Source organism: Carcharodon carcharias, chromosome 18 (assembly GCF_017639515.1).
Source record: "Carcharodon carcharias isolate sCarCar2 chromosome 18, sCarCar2.pri, whole genome shotgun sequence".
Taxonomy (NCBI): domain Eukaryota; kingdom Metazoa; phylum Chordata; class Chondrichthyes; order Lamniformes; family Lamnidae; genus Carcharodon; species Carcharodon carcharias.
Genome location: NC_054484.1, coordinates 45273654 through 45287324, shown reverse-complemented (window position 1 = coordinate 45287324; position 13671 = coordinate 45273654). Strand labels below are relative to the sequence as shown.

The following is a 13671-nucleotide window of genomic DNA, read 5'->3' as shown; positions in this document are numbered from 1 at the left end:
CCTTTTCATCAGTGCTATGTTGTTACTGTCTTTCCTCTCCTGGGGCTGCTGTGGCTGAACAGACAGCAGTTCCTGAGTGTCTGAAAACAGAAAATCAGAAGGGGAAGGTTGGGGTGAGGGAAGGCTGTTGGAATAGGAAGCCAGAGTTTCCTGGTCATACCATCTACAGCTTGCTCATTATGCCAAAAAGCAGATGAGGGCGAGCTGGGAGATAAGAAGGGATGTATGGAAGGAACAACATACTGTCATCCTCAATGTTATTAGAGATGCCAGCTGCCACAGGCTTTGTCACAGACAGCATCATGATACAGAGAACAATCTTGTCTGTGTGACTCAGGAGATGCAGATATCATTGCCACTTCTATTGTGTGCCACCTTGTCTTGCCAGAGAGATGGGAGGATGTTGGTGACTGTGCTTAGGTGATGTGCCTGCCACAGTTGATTAGCTGTAGGTATGTGGAAGCAGTGGGAGCTGGGCGTGAGGTTGGCGTAATTAGAAGGAGTACAAGGGTTATGTAGAGTACGTGGATATAAACAAAATACTGTGGATGCTGGAGATCTGAAATAAAATCATAAAGCACTGGAAAAACTCAGAAGGTCTGGCAGCATCTGTGGAGAGAGAAACAGAGTTAATGTTTTGAGTCTAATATGACTTCTTCAGAACACCAGCCTTTGGAGTCCCTGGATGTTAGGCATGAGTTTTGAGTGCCAGGGAGTGCTCATGGGTGAGTGATGGGGGTCTGATGTATTCAGCAGCATTGAAGGCTGGCACAGCAGTGATTAGGAGGTGCCATGTGAAGATGCAGTCACTGACCTTGACCACTTGCTTGAGGTCATTAGACTTCTTATAGCATTGCCGCCATGTCCTTAGCTCCAGATGCTGAGAATTAAGCTCCGTAGCCACCTGCTCCCAATCCTTTCTCAGTGTCGTCCTTAAGGGCCGTTTGATCACCCCCACAGAACCATGATATAATCCTTCCATCCACCTTCACCACTAAGGTCTCCAGTGCCACAAAGAACAGGAACTGAACTGGAGTAGCCATATAAGTATTGTGATACAAGAGCAAGTCAGAGGCTGGAATTCTGTGGTGTGTCACTCAGCTCCTGACCCCCGCAAAGCCTGTCTTCCATTTACAAGGCACAAGTCAGGAGTGTGATGGAATACTCTCCACTTGTCTGGATGAGTGCAGCTCCCACAACACTCAAGAAGCTCGACACCTTCCAGGACAAAGCAGCCCATTGTATTAGCACCCCGTCCACCCCCTTAAACCTTCACTCCCCCCATCACTGATGCCTAGTGGCAGCACTGCAGCAACTCACCAAGGGTTCCATCGACAGCACCTTTCAAACCTGTAACCTTTACTACCAAGAAGGACAATGGCAGCAGAAGCAAGGGAACACCACTACCTCCAAGTTCTCCAAGCCACACACCATCCTGACTTGGAAATATATCGCCGTTCCTTCACTGTTGCTGGGTCAAAATCCTGGAACTCCCTTCCAACAGCACTGTGGGTGTACCTGGACCACATGGACTGCAGCGGTTCATGAAGGCAACTCACCACCACCCTCTCAGGATCAGTTAGTGATGGGCAATAAATGTGACTGTTGCTGGCAAAGCCAACCTCACATGAAAGAAGAATAATTAAAAAAGAAACACCCGTGAAGCCCTTTCTCTGCCTTCATTTTCCATTTTCACTGTTTACAATTGTAGCCATTATATTCAGTAGCAGAATCCTGTAATTCAGTGCCAACATACAGACAATACTGACTCTTTTGGAACATAACCTGGGATCTTTTAAGAACATAGGACAGTAGGAGCAAGAGTAGGCCATTCAGCCCCTTGACCCTGCTTCTCCATTCAATAAGATCATAGCTGTTCTGATTGTGGTCCCAACTACACTTTCCTGTCTGTCCTCCATAATCCTTGACTCCCTTGTCTATCAAAAATCTATCTAATGCAGCCTTGAATAAATTCAATGACCTGGTCTCCACGACGCTGTGGGGAAGAGAATTCCACATACTAATCCTCTGAGAGAAAAATTTCTCTTCATCTCCATCTTAAAAGGGTGACCTCTTTTTAAACTGTGCTCTAGTCGCTCCCACAAGAGAAAACATCCTCCTGGAATCCAATCTATCAACTCTTCTCAGGATCTTGCATGTTTCAATAAGATCACCTTTCGTTCTTCTAAACTCCAATGGATGTAGGCTCAACCTGTTCAACCTTTCTTCATAAAATAATCTCTTCATCCCAAGAATGAATTGGGTGAACCTCCTGCTTATAATACAATTATATCTTTTTACCAATAGGAAGACCAAAACTGTCCACAGTACTCCAGATGCCATCTCACCAACGCTCTGAATAGCTGCAGTAAAACCTCCTTACTTTTCGATTTGTCTTCCTAATCACTTGCTGTACCTGCATACTAACCTCTTGTGATTCATGTACTAAGACACCCAGATCTCTCCGTACCACCGACTTCTGCAATCTGTCACTATTTAAATAATACTTTGCTTTCCTGTTCTTCCTGCCAAAGTGGAACAGATCACATTTACCCACATTAACTCCATCCGCCAATATTTTGTCCACTTACTCAATCACTTAAAAACATAAACACTTAAATTGTGAAAACTCACTCTTACATCCACGTGAGCTAGAACACATTTAAAATAAAGAAAAGATTTGCATTTATGTAGCACTTTTCATCGCTCGGATGTCCCAAAGCACTTTACAGACCATCAAGTGCCTTTTCAAATGTAGTCACTGTCATCATGTGAGAGACACAGCCCCACAAACAGCATTGAGGTAATGATCAGATAATCTATCTTTTCATTATGTTAGTTGATGGATAAACATTGGTCAGGCTATTGGGGACAATTCTCCTGTTCTTCTTCACAATAGTACTATTGGATCTTTTGCATTCACCTAAGAAGGCAGACAAGGCCTTGGTTTAAAGTATCATCTAAAAGATGGCACTTCCAACAGTGCAGCACTGCCTCAGTAACACCACACCTGAAAGAGGGAACCTGTGACAAGAGATGTGTCAGTCTGGAATAGACCTTGAACCCACAACCTCTGAGGCAAAATGCTATGACTGAGCCAAGTTGACAATTTGAAAACTGCAGAGATAGAAAACCAAAGAAAGATGATTGCTTCAAGATAGCCTGAGAGATGATATAAAATGTTGCTCATAACTGATCTACAAGGACCATGGTATAAATGTTGATACATTAGGTATAAAGTTAAAATCAGATTAATACCAACAAGCCCTTCCTATGGGACATAAATATTTTATATGTGTGCCTCTAACATTTTTATATTTGGAAACGTAAATTATTTATCTGCTTTATATTTATTAGAGTTGCAGCTCAGCTTAAATCAAATCAGTTAGCCAACTAACATTGCACAATAACTACCATTTACTTAGCGTCATGTATAGTTCTCCAGTTTTAAGGATGCAAAGCTCTTACCATTACTATGTAGTGAAAATGATCATGAACATGCATGTCCCAGAAACATTTCAAACATTTTTTTTGTATTGCATATATCATAACAGCTCATGCCCAGATGATAGCTAAAAGATAATTGTTGCAAAGGAAGTAAATGCTGATGCGAGTTGACCCAGGCAGATTACGTGTTGCTTCCCTTTGGGCTCTTGTTCCAGCCTACTTTAGCTCATTAAAAAATGTTTACATTAAGGCAATTGCAAATTCCATTATGATTACTGTTATGCTAAAACTTATTCACCTACTTAGCGTTTATTAATATTTGGCAACATAATAATGCAATGGTATTAGCATTTTGGTCTCAGTTTGTAATGTAATTTTATCACATGTTGGACAGCTGGAGGTATTTGCTGGCCTGGTTTAATTCACTGAGTAATAACATCCAGTATTCAGTTCTAAATTTCTGTAATGCTCTCTGGTTAAAGCTGCAGTATCTCTTTTTAATGGGTTTACTCGTCAGATTCATTAATGCACATTCAACCCACTGACATACTTTGTGTACTTGGACTCATTTTGTTTAGCAGTCCTACAAGGTCGTGGATTAACAAAATAAGATGAGTTAATTTTTAATTAACCTCAAAAGATGAAAGAAATGAAAACTTCTGGCAGGTAAAGCTATTTCACTTAATGACACCAAGAGCCATGAAAAAAATTGTGATTACATTATTTTAAATGCAAAGTAAAACTGTATAACAGCTTATGTAAAATGTTTTTAATGTTATGAATACATTTCTTACACTATCAGTAACAATAGCATTAGGTTGCAGCAGATTTTAAAATGAACGGTCCTGGATTTCATTGACCATGGTTTGGTTTGTTGGATTCCATCATCTTTATTTTTATTGAATAGAGATAGGTCAGTGAATCTAAATGGTGTTGGGCAGTTAGTGGTAAAGGGAATATCAAGTATATGAACCGAACCCATTATTTTGCATAGGTTTTTGAATAGTTTTAATGATAGCTGGTTGTTGAACAATTAGTACTGTCTAAATGCTACAATGCGCAGCAGGTCTGGCGGTATATGTGGAGAGTAAAACAGAGTTAACATTTCAGGTCAATGACCTTTCATCAGAAGTGGATAAAGGAAAATATGTAATAGGTTATAAGCAAGTGCAAAGGCCAGCGGGGGCTTGAATTTCACTTTTCTTCATTAGCACCCATTGTATTTTGCTTGCTGCTGTGACAGTTCCCAGAAAATGTTCTTTCCATAAAAGAAAACTAATTGATCAAAATGAGATGCAGAGCAGCAGTGATAAAATGGAGGCTGGGAGCAGGATGCTCAGGCAGTGCATCTTAAACCCGTTGACAAAGGTTTAGTTATGACTAGCTCGTAAGCTAATAAATAAGTCGGTAGATTACGTCAAGTTTCTGATCATTTTTGATGAACTAATGCAGCCGTTGATTTTATTCTGCAAGCTCTCAGCTTTTTGCACCAAGAGCGTAGGATCCATAAAAAACCACAGTCTCCAAGTTCTTTTTTTTCCAAAAGCTATCTTGGTAATGCATTGCATTCTGAAAGACTAAAGCTCTGACAATTAATGTATACGAACCACCTACAGAAAATAGCTGACCTAGATAAAGCAGCACTATTTAGAATTTTATTAAGCAAATCATGAAGAGATGTAAATTCTCTATGTACCAGGAATTCTAATGGACATGTCATTCATACAGCAATGCGTTGCTGCCTCTCAGATAGAGTGCACTTGTTTATTAGTGAAGAAGTTTTCTTTTCACTATGTTGTGCAGCTTTGTTTTTTTTCTCATCTTGTTCATCTGCCTCTTCTAATCAGCAGATCCTGAGGCAAACCGGGTATCAAAATGGCACGTTTGTAATTGCATTACAAATAAATGATTAAAGGCAGCCACCAACCTCCAAAGATAGGCTTTCACATACAGCCTAATGAGAGATAGTGACTAGCTTAATTTGCTGATAGATTTTGGGCTTTCAGAGGCCATCTCCTTAGCTTATAATTTAGCTTTATTTGGACTCACTAAACCCTTGCCATTATATGATTTCTAGACCTCGATTTTGGTCTCCGTATCGCCACTGGTGTTACCGCCATGGAAGCCCTGAAGCAATGAAATAGCACCAACCATGCTGCCAACCATTTCTGGTATGACCCATGTGGTGCCGCAGGGTGTTTGTACTGGCGTGCCTTGCATGCACTGGCAGCTTGAGGAGTGGTCTGATTGTGACATCAGTCAGCCTTTCTGGCAGACTTGATGCATGATTCACAAACTTGTTCTGGACATGTGCACTGAATGCCTATGCTGAACACTCCCAGCTCAACTTGCATTCAGCAGCATGAGGAACCACACCTCCCCATCTGACCCCCCTCCCAACACACACACACACTCTAAAGGTGCCAGGCATTCAACTTGAAGGTGACGTGCTTTTGATCTACATCTGCTGTGGCAAAGTCAGTGTAAGTGCTGTAGCTTGTTTTTGGAGGTTTTGTAATGAGCTGCAATATTCAAGGAGGCCATAAGATTTGGTGACCCAACTCTGCATAACTTATGGGGCTTCTTTGGTTGCCTCTGGGTCTACGACATGACCGAGAAAAGGGGCAGAGGTTGCAGAGAGAGGAAGCTCTTTGAAGAGTGTGAAAGGAGGAGGAGGACTTTGCACAGAACATCCCAATGACCTCAGCATGTGTGGCAGCAGTCTGGGCTGGTTGACTGAGAGGCAACAGCAAGGGAATTGAGATTACTGGACTTATGGGAGACCCTGAACACCCATTTGGGCCTGGTATCTGCAGCCATGATGGCAGCAGTCTGGGCCTGCATGGCAATAAACATGGATCTCATGACCTTAGTCTGAGCTTTCATTGCAGCACTGGGAGGCTGGCTGGCTTCCACCTGCATTGCACGAAGCTGATATAGCGGCTGTCAGGCGCTGCATCACAGCTGGGTTCACAAGAGCTGCAAGGAGCTGACCACCATTTCCACAGAGGAAAGGATGGGCTCCAAGCTCTGTGCAAAGCCCTGTGCCATATTGGATCTGGACTCCTCCATACTCCTTGACAGTAACAGGAGGCTGACTGGCAGGCCTGCCAATGCATTCCTGTGAGCAACGTCATCAGCATCCTCTTGCAGCCAACCCATCAAAGCTTCATCTGAGTCCCCTACAGCAGAACTTGTTAGTGGCCTCACCCTGCAGGGAGCTGGCAGATGAGTTGTCCTTTTCCTCTAGCCTGGCTGCAGCCACTCTTGCCTGGTCACTCACTTTGTGCATAGATCCTAGCTCCTAAACTTTGCATGGCGTCAGTAGCTGAGCTGGTGATTATGAGTGTCAGATCAAGATGTTCCTCAGAGATCAGGTGCAGCTCTCTCTCTCCCTCCCTCTCTCTCTGTCTGTCTTCTTCCTGAGGCTGCTGTGGATGGCCAGGAAGCAGCTCTTGGGTATCGGAAAGCAGAAAATCAGAAGGGGAGAGTTGACTTGAGGGAAGGGGCTGGGGTGAAAGCAAAAGGTCCATGGTCATACCAACTGCAGCTTGCTCTTTATGCCATATAGCAAGATGAGACTGAGGTAGGATTTGAGAAGGGCTATAAGACAGGAACATACTGCCCTCCTGAATGTGCGCAATACCAGATGCTAAACCCTCTGTTGCAGCCAGCCTAGGAGGAGCACCATCTCCTCCTTTGGGTTCAGGGGATGAAGGTGTGCCTCTCCCTGCTGGTCCTCTGCTGCTCCCTTCTATTCTGGGCCATCTTGTCCTGCAAGCGAGAGGGAAGAATTTTAAGCCCAGCTTTTCACTCCCGGGTCAGGTGCACAAAGATGAGAGAATTCCAGGGATGGGCTAAATGGGAAGTCAGGCCCCACTGCCCTCGGAATGAGTGGGGAGGATGCTGGGTGCAGAAATAGGCTGGGGGGGAGGCCTGCTTCTGTGCCCTGGCACTATGTTGAAATAAATAATAAACTTGAATAAAACAAAGCTCTCCAGCCCTCACCTCCCTCAGCAACCCCATACACACCCTATGCTTCACCCATGCCAACCTATGCCACCTTATGCCCTCCACCCACCCCCAATGCCCATCATACCCACTGTGCCAACCCATGCCCCTTTACCCACTGCCCCATGGCCCTTCATATACCCTATGCCCCCATGTCCCCATGGCTCTTTACAGCCCCTATGCCAATCTAGTGCCACCCACACCCGTTGCTCTTACGCCCTCCATGCCAACTCACCTAGCATCCTTTGACAGCTCTTTGACAGCTGGACAGTTCCTTGACAGCTGCAATGAGGTTGTGCCTTAAAATGTGCATAATCATGTTCACTTTTAACAGTCCCAAAAGGTGCCTTGCCTCTCCCAAAGGTGTCTCAGGACTATATGCAAAAGGACACCTTACCTCTCCAAAGGGGTTTCCTGGCTATTCAGATGAACCCACCAAGTGCAGACCTCCCCTTATCTGTTCTAATCTACATGGTCTGGGTTTCACATTCCTGGCCTACTAAGATCCCATTCAGTGGAGGCAGCTGGTGATTTAAATGGCCAGCTGTCTCTGCAAACCGTGCCTGTGTGAACCTCAACCCAACTCCACTCTCACCCCTGCGAAAATGGAACCTGCCATGTTTGGGAGCAGGACTTCGAATTTTCAGCCTTTATTGGAATTTTCTGCCATGGCGAAAAGCTGGGAGCCTTAATGGTAGTGTCCCACTATATATATGGTGATGCCTGCCATAGCTGAATAGCTAGAGGTATTTGGAGACAGGGAAAGGTGGGTGTGAGTCTGCCTTCATTGGAGAATCTGTGAGGATAAGGTGGAATATCTGAATGTTAGGTGTGGATCATGGACGCTAGGTCCTGCTGATCGGTGAGTGATGGTGCATTGTGTGTTGAATATTGAGCAGCGTGCGAGGTTGGTGTTATGGTGGGTAGGAGATGTCATGTGAAGATGCATTTGCTGGCCTTGTCCACCTGTGTAAGTTTATTAAACATCTTCCAGCACTGCTGCCACGCTTTCGTGGCCAGACTTTTGGGCGTTGACCCTGCTGATCACCTACTCCCACTTCCTTTGGAGGACAGTTCTTAAGAACCCCTGGCTCCTTGCAGATGCATGGCAACTCTCCTCTTCCCTCCATAACTAAGGTCTTCAGGGCCACATGAGTGAAATGCCGAGCCCTGTCTCTCTGCTCTGGTGCTGCATTTCCTTCCATCCAATTGAAGCAGTGACATTCAGCAACAGCTTGCTTTAATTCGGTGCAATTTCCCTTTAAGACCAGGAAGCTAACTGGAACTCTGCAACAACTTGCAGGTTGTTATGCCCCCTGTTGTGTGTGCAAGCAGCCAGCAGTGTGGGTTGTGCTGCGTAGAAATTATGGAAATAAGGAGAAAGTGCGAGGGTTGTGTGCTGCCTACTTCAATGGGAATGGGCGCAGGCAGATCGCAAGACACCACCCCTGAGCATGAAAATGGGCACAGTCAAACTCCCCCCCTCACCCCCCAATGCTTAGCTTGTAGTTTTAAAAAAAAAACCATATGCAATGGTCTGCAGAGAGATACTTTTGAAACACACTCTAGATGACCATGGCAACCAGACTGCATCCATTCAAAGATCCATTTGAGAACCATAAAGTCATTACAAAGATGTTGCCGACAAGCGTTGAAGTGAAATTTGTCATGGACATCTTGGTGCACTGGACTACTGGAGAAATGTTTTGCACCAATTGGAACCAAATGACAATCTTCCAAACTAGGTATACATTTTTACTAAAGGAACACTTAAATCTCCTGAGTTAGACCCAAAATTTTCTTTTCCATAAATAAATGTACAGAAAAATACTTCCAATTTCTCTGAATTTATTAAATGATTGGGCTTAGAAGTTGGCACCCATTGCGTTGGGTGCCAACTTATTTTGACGCTGAACCTGAAATAGGCATTAGGCCCCTGATCCGCATAGGCAATGAACCCAGTGTCTATTTCAAGCAGATGCCCTAATCAAGATTCAAACTTGTATCTCTTGGGTTGTGACATACTGTACTAATATGATGTATCACCTACCTCTTTTGGGTAATGCGTATCAATTTTATTAACATTCAGAAGAGAGGATGCTTTACTGTAATGATCCTCTACTGATTCAGGCTATAACGTGACCTTTTATTGGCAATGCACATCTTGACAAGTATTTTAGCTTTTTTCCCAAAAAATTTGTGAATAGCTGGTCAGTACCATTGAGAAAACTAACAAATTTTGATGTGAAAATGGTTAAATAGAAACCAGCTTTGAGAAATAAATGTTCATTTTTGATTACAAAATTGAGACTAGCGTAACTGTGCTACAGGCTCCCTTGAGTGGTAAAAATAAATCTCCAGTGTGAAGAGCCAGCATGCTAACATATTACAGTTGCTTTTAACAATCTATTTTGATGTGACAGAGTAGGTTTTCTCTGTGGAATTTCACCATATGATCTTGTTCAAGATATAAAGGCCACATTTTATGAGGTACGCCAGCTAGGCATTATCTGTTGTCTGAGAATTAATCTTTCATGTTGAATGCATAAATATTGAAAAATGATTAAGTTTTGATCGGGTCACATAACTGACAACTATGGCACATCTCAAGTGGTCGTTTTGGCATTTGTTATTCTGTGTGAAGTTGTGAGCTTTTTTTCCATACTTGTCAAAAGATAGTAGGAAGCTTTACAAATCATGCAATGCTTGATACTATTGAATTTTACCTATTTAATAATGATCAAAAAATGTATAATTTCAGAAAGATGATGTACTGCACTCATACAAAAGTAACAGAGAAATAGAAAGGGAGCAATTACCCATTCTTTCAAAAAATACTATACTCCAGATACTTCAGTCTGGTTCTGTTTACTGTGTGAGTTGTATATCAATGGTTTTTGAACTTCCTGTGTGGTGACCTAATCCCATTCTGGCAAATATGGACATATTCCTGGGATCTTTTACAAAAACTGACACACTATCATCAGCCTCTCATGCTAACTTGCTATAGTGTCAGCTACTAAAAGAGAAACAGTATTTTCATTGCAGAAAATGTTGTAGTGGAAGAGAAATAGCATAGTAGTAGATTAACAATAAGAACATTTTATGAACTTGCATCACCTCCAGTTTGAGAACCTTCCTGTCCATCAGAAAACAGGATTTGTTCAGGCAGACTTTCACTTATTAGGGATTCCATGAAATGTTACAAAGAATTTCCTGTAATACAGTTTAGTTTTAAAGAATGCAAGAGTTTCTGTAAACTATTTCACATAATTATTACGTTGAATTTTCTGTAGTTTGAAAAAAAAACATATTTTGCAGTAAGTTACTGAATGTAATTTGAACTTCAAATCTAAGTGTAATCTGATGAAAATACGGAGTCTGCATATATTTTAAGAGCACAGGAGCCCACTGATTAGGGTGCAGGACCAGGGAACCAGATGTTTCAAATTCCACTCTTGTGAATAATGAATAGAACTTTAGTGAATCTGGTAATTTGTGGCTTAGCGCCAGGAAAAGATAATTTAAAATGCTGTCATTTTGTTGCAAATACCCAACTGCCTCACTTATGTCCTTCAGGGAAGGGAAGCTGAAATTTTTGCCTGTTCTGTCCTACACAGGATTCTAGTCATACACTATGAGCAGTATTTTCCATGCTCATTGGCAGTGGGCGTGTTTGGCGGTATGAGCAGTCAATATGGCGAGAAGGCCAAAACTTGGTTTCATGACATCATGTTTGCAATTGTCTCCTCTGCCCGTCAATGGCGGGACACACTTCCTGCCATCAGACCTTGGGAACTTCATGGTAATGCATCCACATTTCATTATAAGCCCAACTCACCGGAATCACCCCCTGACGCTGGATCTTCCGAGCACATCACACCGACGTGTTTCACAACTGTACATAAGCGACGTGCACCTGGCGAGCTGCACTTCACTTGGGACTTCAAGGTTTGTTTGTCTACCTTGCTTCGGATAGCACTCGCAGTCATCAGCGCCAGGCTTCACAGGTAGCACCACACCACTTTTAGGGGGGCTCACGGGCAGGTCTTTGCCTATCAGACCAGCCATAGGGCAGGGGTGGCTTTTCAATGCAGGGCTAGGGCTTGCATGGGGAAAGGGCAGAAGTGGCCTCAGGCAAAGGAAGAGGTTGCAGGGCGAGGGCTATACTGGGGAGGTGGGGTATCCTAGGGTGTGTGTGAGGGCACATGTAGATCTGTGCAAGTGATCCGAAGATGGTGAGGGCTGAGGAGACAGTCTTCAGAGGAGATGAGGCCAGATGGAGATGTGAGGTTGTGTGTGAGAGAATGGGTGGTGATGTCCCTTGAGTTGGCAGTGAGTGAGATGCCAGTAAATGTGTGATGGCCTTGTGAATGTGTGAGTTGAGATTGATGAGATGGTTGCCTTACCCTGGCAGCACGGATGAGAGCATTCATCCTTTTTCTGCATTGGATGGCCAATCTCTTCTGTGCAGCATTGGCACAGATCACCACTGACACAGCCTCCCAAGCTGGAGTGGTGAGATTACTGGACCTCCTGCTGCCAGAGCCGGACTAGAGGACATCACGGTGGGCCTCTACCATGTCCAAGAGGCATTCCAGGGATGCGTCACTAAATCTCTTCTTGCCTTTCGGGACCATGTCTTCTGTGCAGCAGTCCTGGGCTTGAAGCACTGAGAGGCGCGCGCTTGGCTGCACTTTAAACATGGCGCATGGCACGAGGAAGTGGCGAGGTGACAGCATGGTGGGTAAATGAGATCCCACCCACCATTGAAGCAGCATGTTTCCCGGGAAGGCATGATTAATGAGGTGAGGTTGAGACGATACGATGTGAAAAGCCCTCATTGTGGTCGGCGGGTAAAACGTTCTTTTCCCTCCCCAAGCCTAGGGCGATTCCACCCCATGTTATTAACTCTTCATGTCCTCGAAGCAAAGCGGGATGGTGCCTTGTCAGTGTTGCTTACATCTGAAGAGTCAATGAAACAAAGACTAAAGTCACAGTAGTCTCCATTCTTGGAACTGCCTTCACTCTCATGATTTCAGTGGCTCCACTAGGAGGAACATTTTTCATTCCAATGTTAAATTAACCTTCCACCTGAGACCATTATTTTAACAAGCCACTAACATCATTGGAATTAATGCATTGTCCTAGCAGAACCTTTGCTTAACCTATGTGTTTTCCATGTTATAAGTATACCACTGACCTCTCTGGATCCTATCACCTGGTAAAACTCCAACAGCAAATTCACACACAGCAAAATCATACTCCAGAATATCAGATGTAACACCATTTACAATGTGCCCCGGGTTCACTTCCCATTATAAAAAAGGTCAACTTTCACGGCTACCCAGATCTCGCAAAGTGATCCACTGGGACTCTCATCCCTGATGGTGGGTTTCCAGTGCTAGCAGTGATGGGCAGGTTTGATCAGCTTCATGTGCCATGTTCAGCTCTGTGAACAGCTATAAGCCACATAAAGATTGAAAGGTGAAGTCAGCCAAACATTCACCGGCATTCTTTGGTTAATCCTCTGCGCATTAGCCCATGAAATGGATCCCAAGCCTCACTGCCATGCTGCTGTGCTTACCTGACTTAACCGTAATGGGAAGGAGCGGGAGTGCAGCCTGCCTGGAAAAGGAACCACTGCCAACAGTCACTAAGAAATCTTGGGGATAACAGGGGCCTCCTCTCCAGCATTAGCTGCAGTGTCACCATCACATCAGCCCATCTCACATCGGTGCACTGAATTAAACCCTTTTTTGCAATTAAAAAAGTATATAGCCTATTTCAAGTTCTAATTCTTATTAATAATGGGGACACTACTGACACTGGTAGTGACCTATCTTGCTTTTTTTAGTTTACCCCGCTCACAGAATGGGATTTTTTTAAAAAGATTTTATTCTTCAAACATGCTGATTACTGGACCACTGGAAACCTTCTGACGGACCTCCAGTGTGTTTATTTTGTAAAGACAGTTCTGCCATTTTATTTGATTCAATTTGTTTTGGACCACAGTGATTCAGTGGTCCATGGACATTCATTGAAAAAACATTTCTCCTGCACTGGAGCTGTAGAGCACTGAATGAGAGCCTTAGCACACATAACACAGGCTCAATTTCTTCATTAAAATTTGACTTATTTACATGCTAATGCAGGAGAACTTTTTTTCAATGAATGTCCATGGATCACTGAGTCACTGTGGTTTAAAACAAA

At 43.6% G+C, this 13671-nt stretch overlaps 1 protein-coding gene across 1 annotated transcript in view; it reads left to right on the top strand.

Annotated features, from left to right (window-relative positions):
• The window catches only part of frmpd4 (FERM and PDZ domain containing 4), a 441501-nt gene that overhangs the window by 28512 nt on the left and 399318 nt on the right, over positions 1–13671 (top strand). The window lies entirely within an intron of this gene.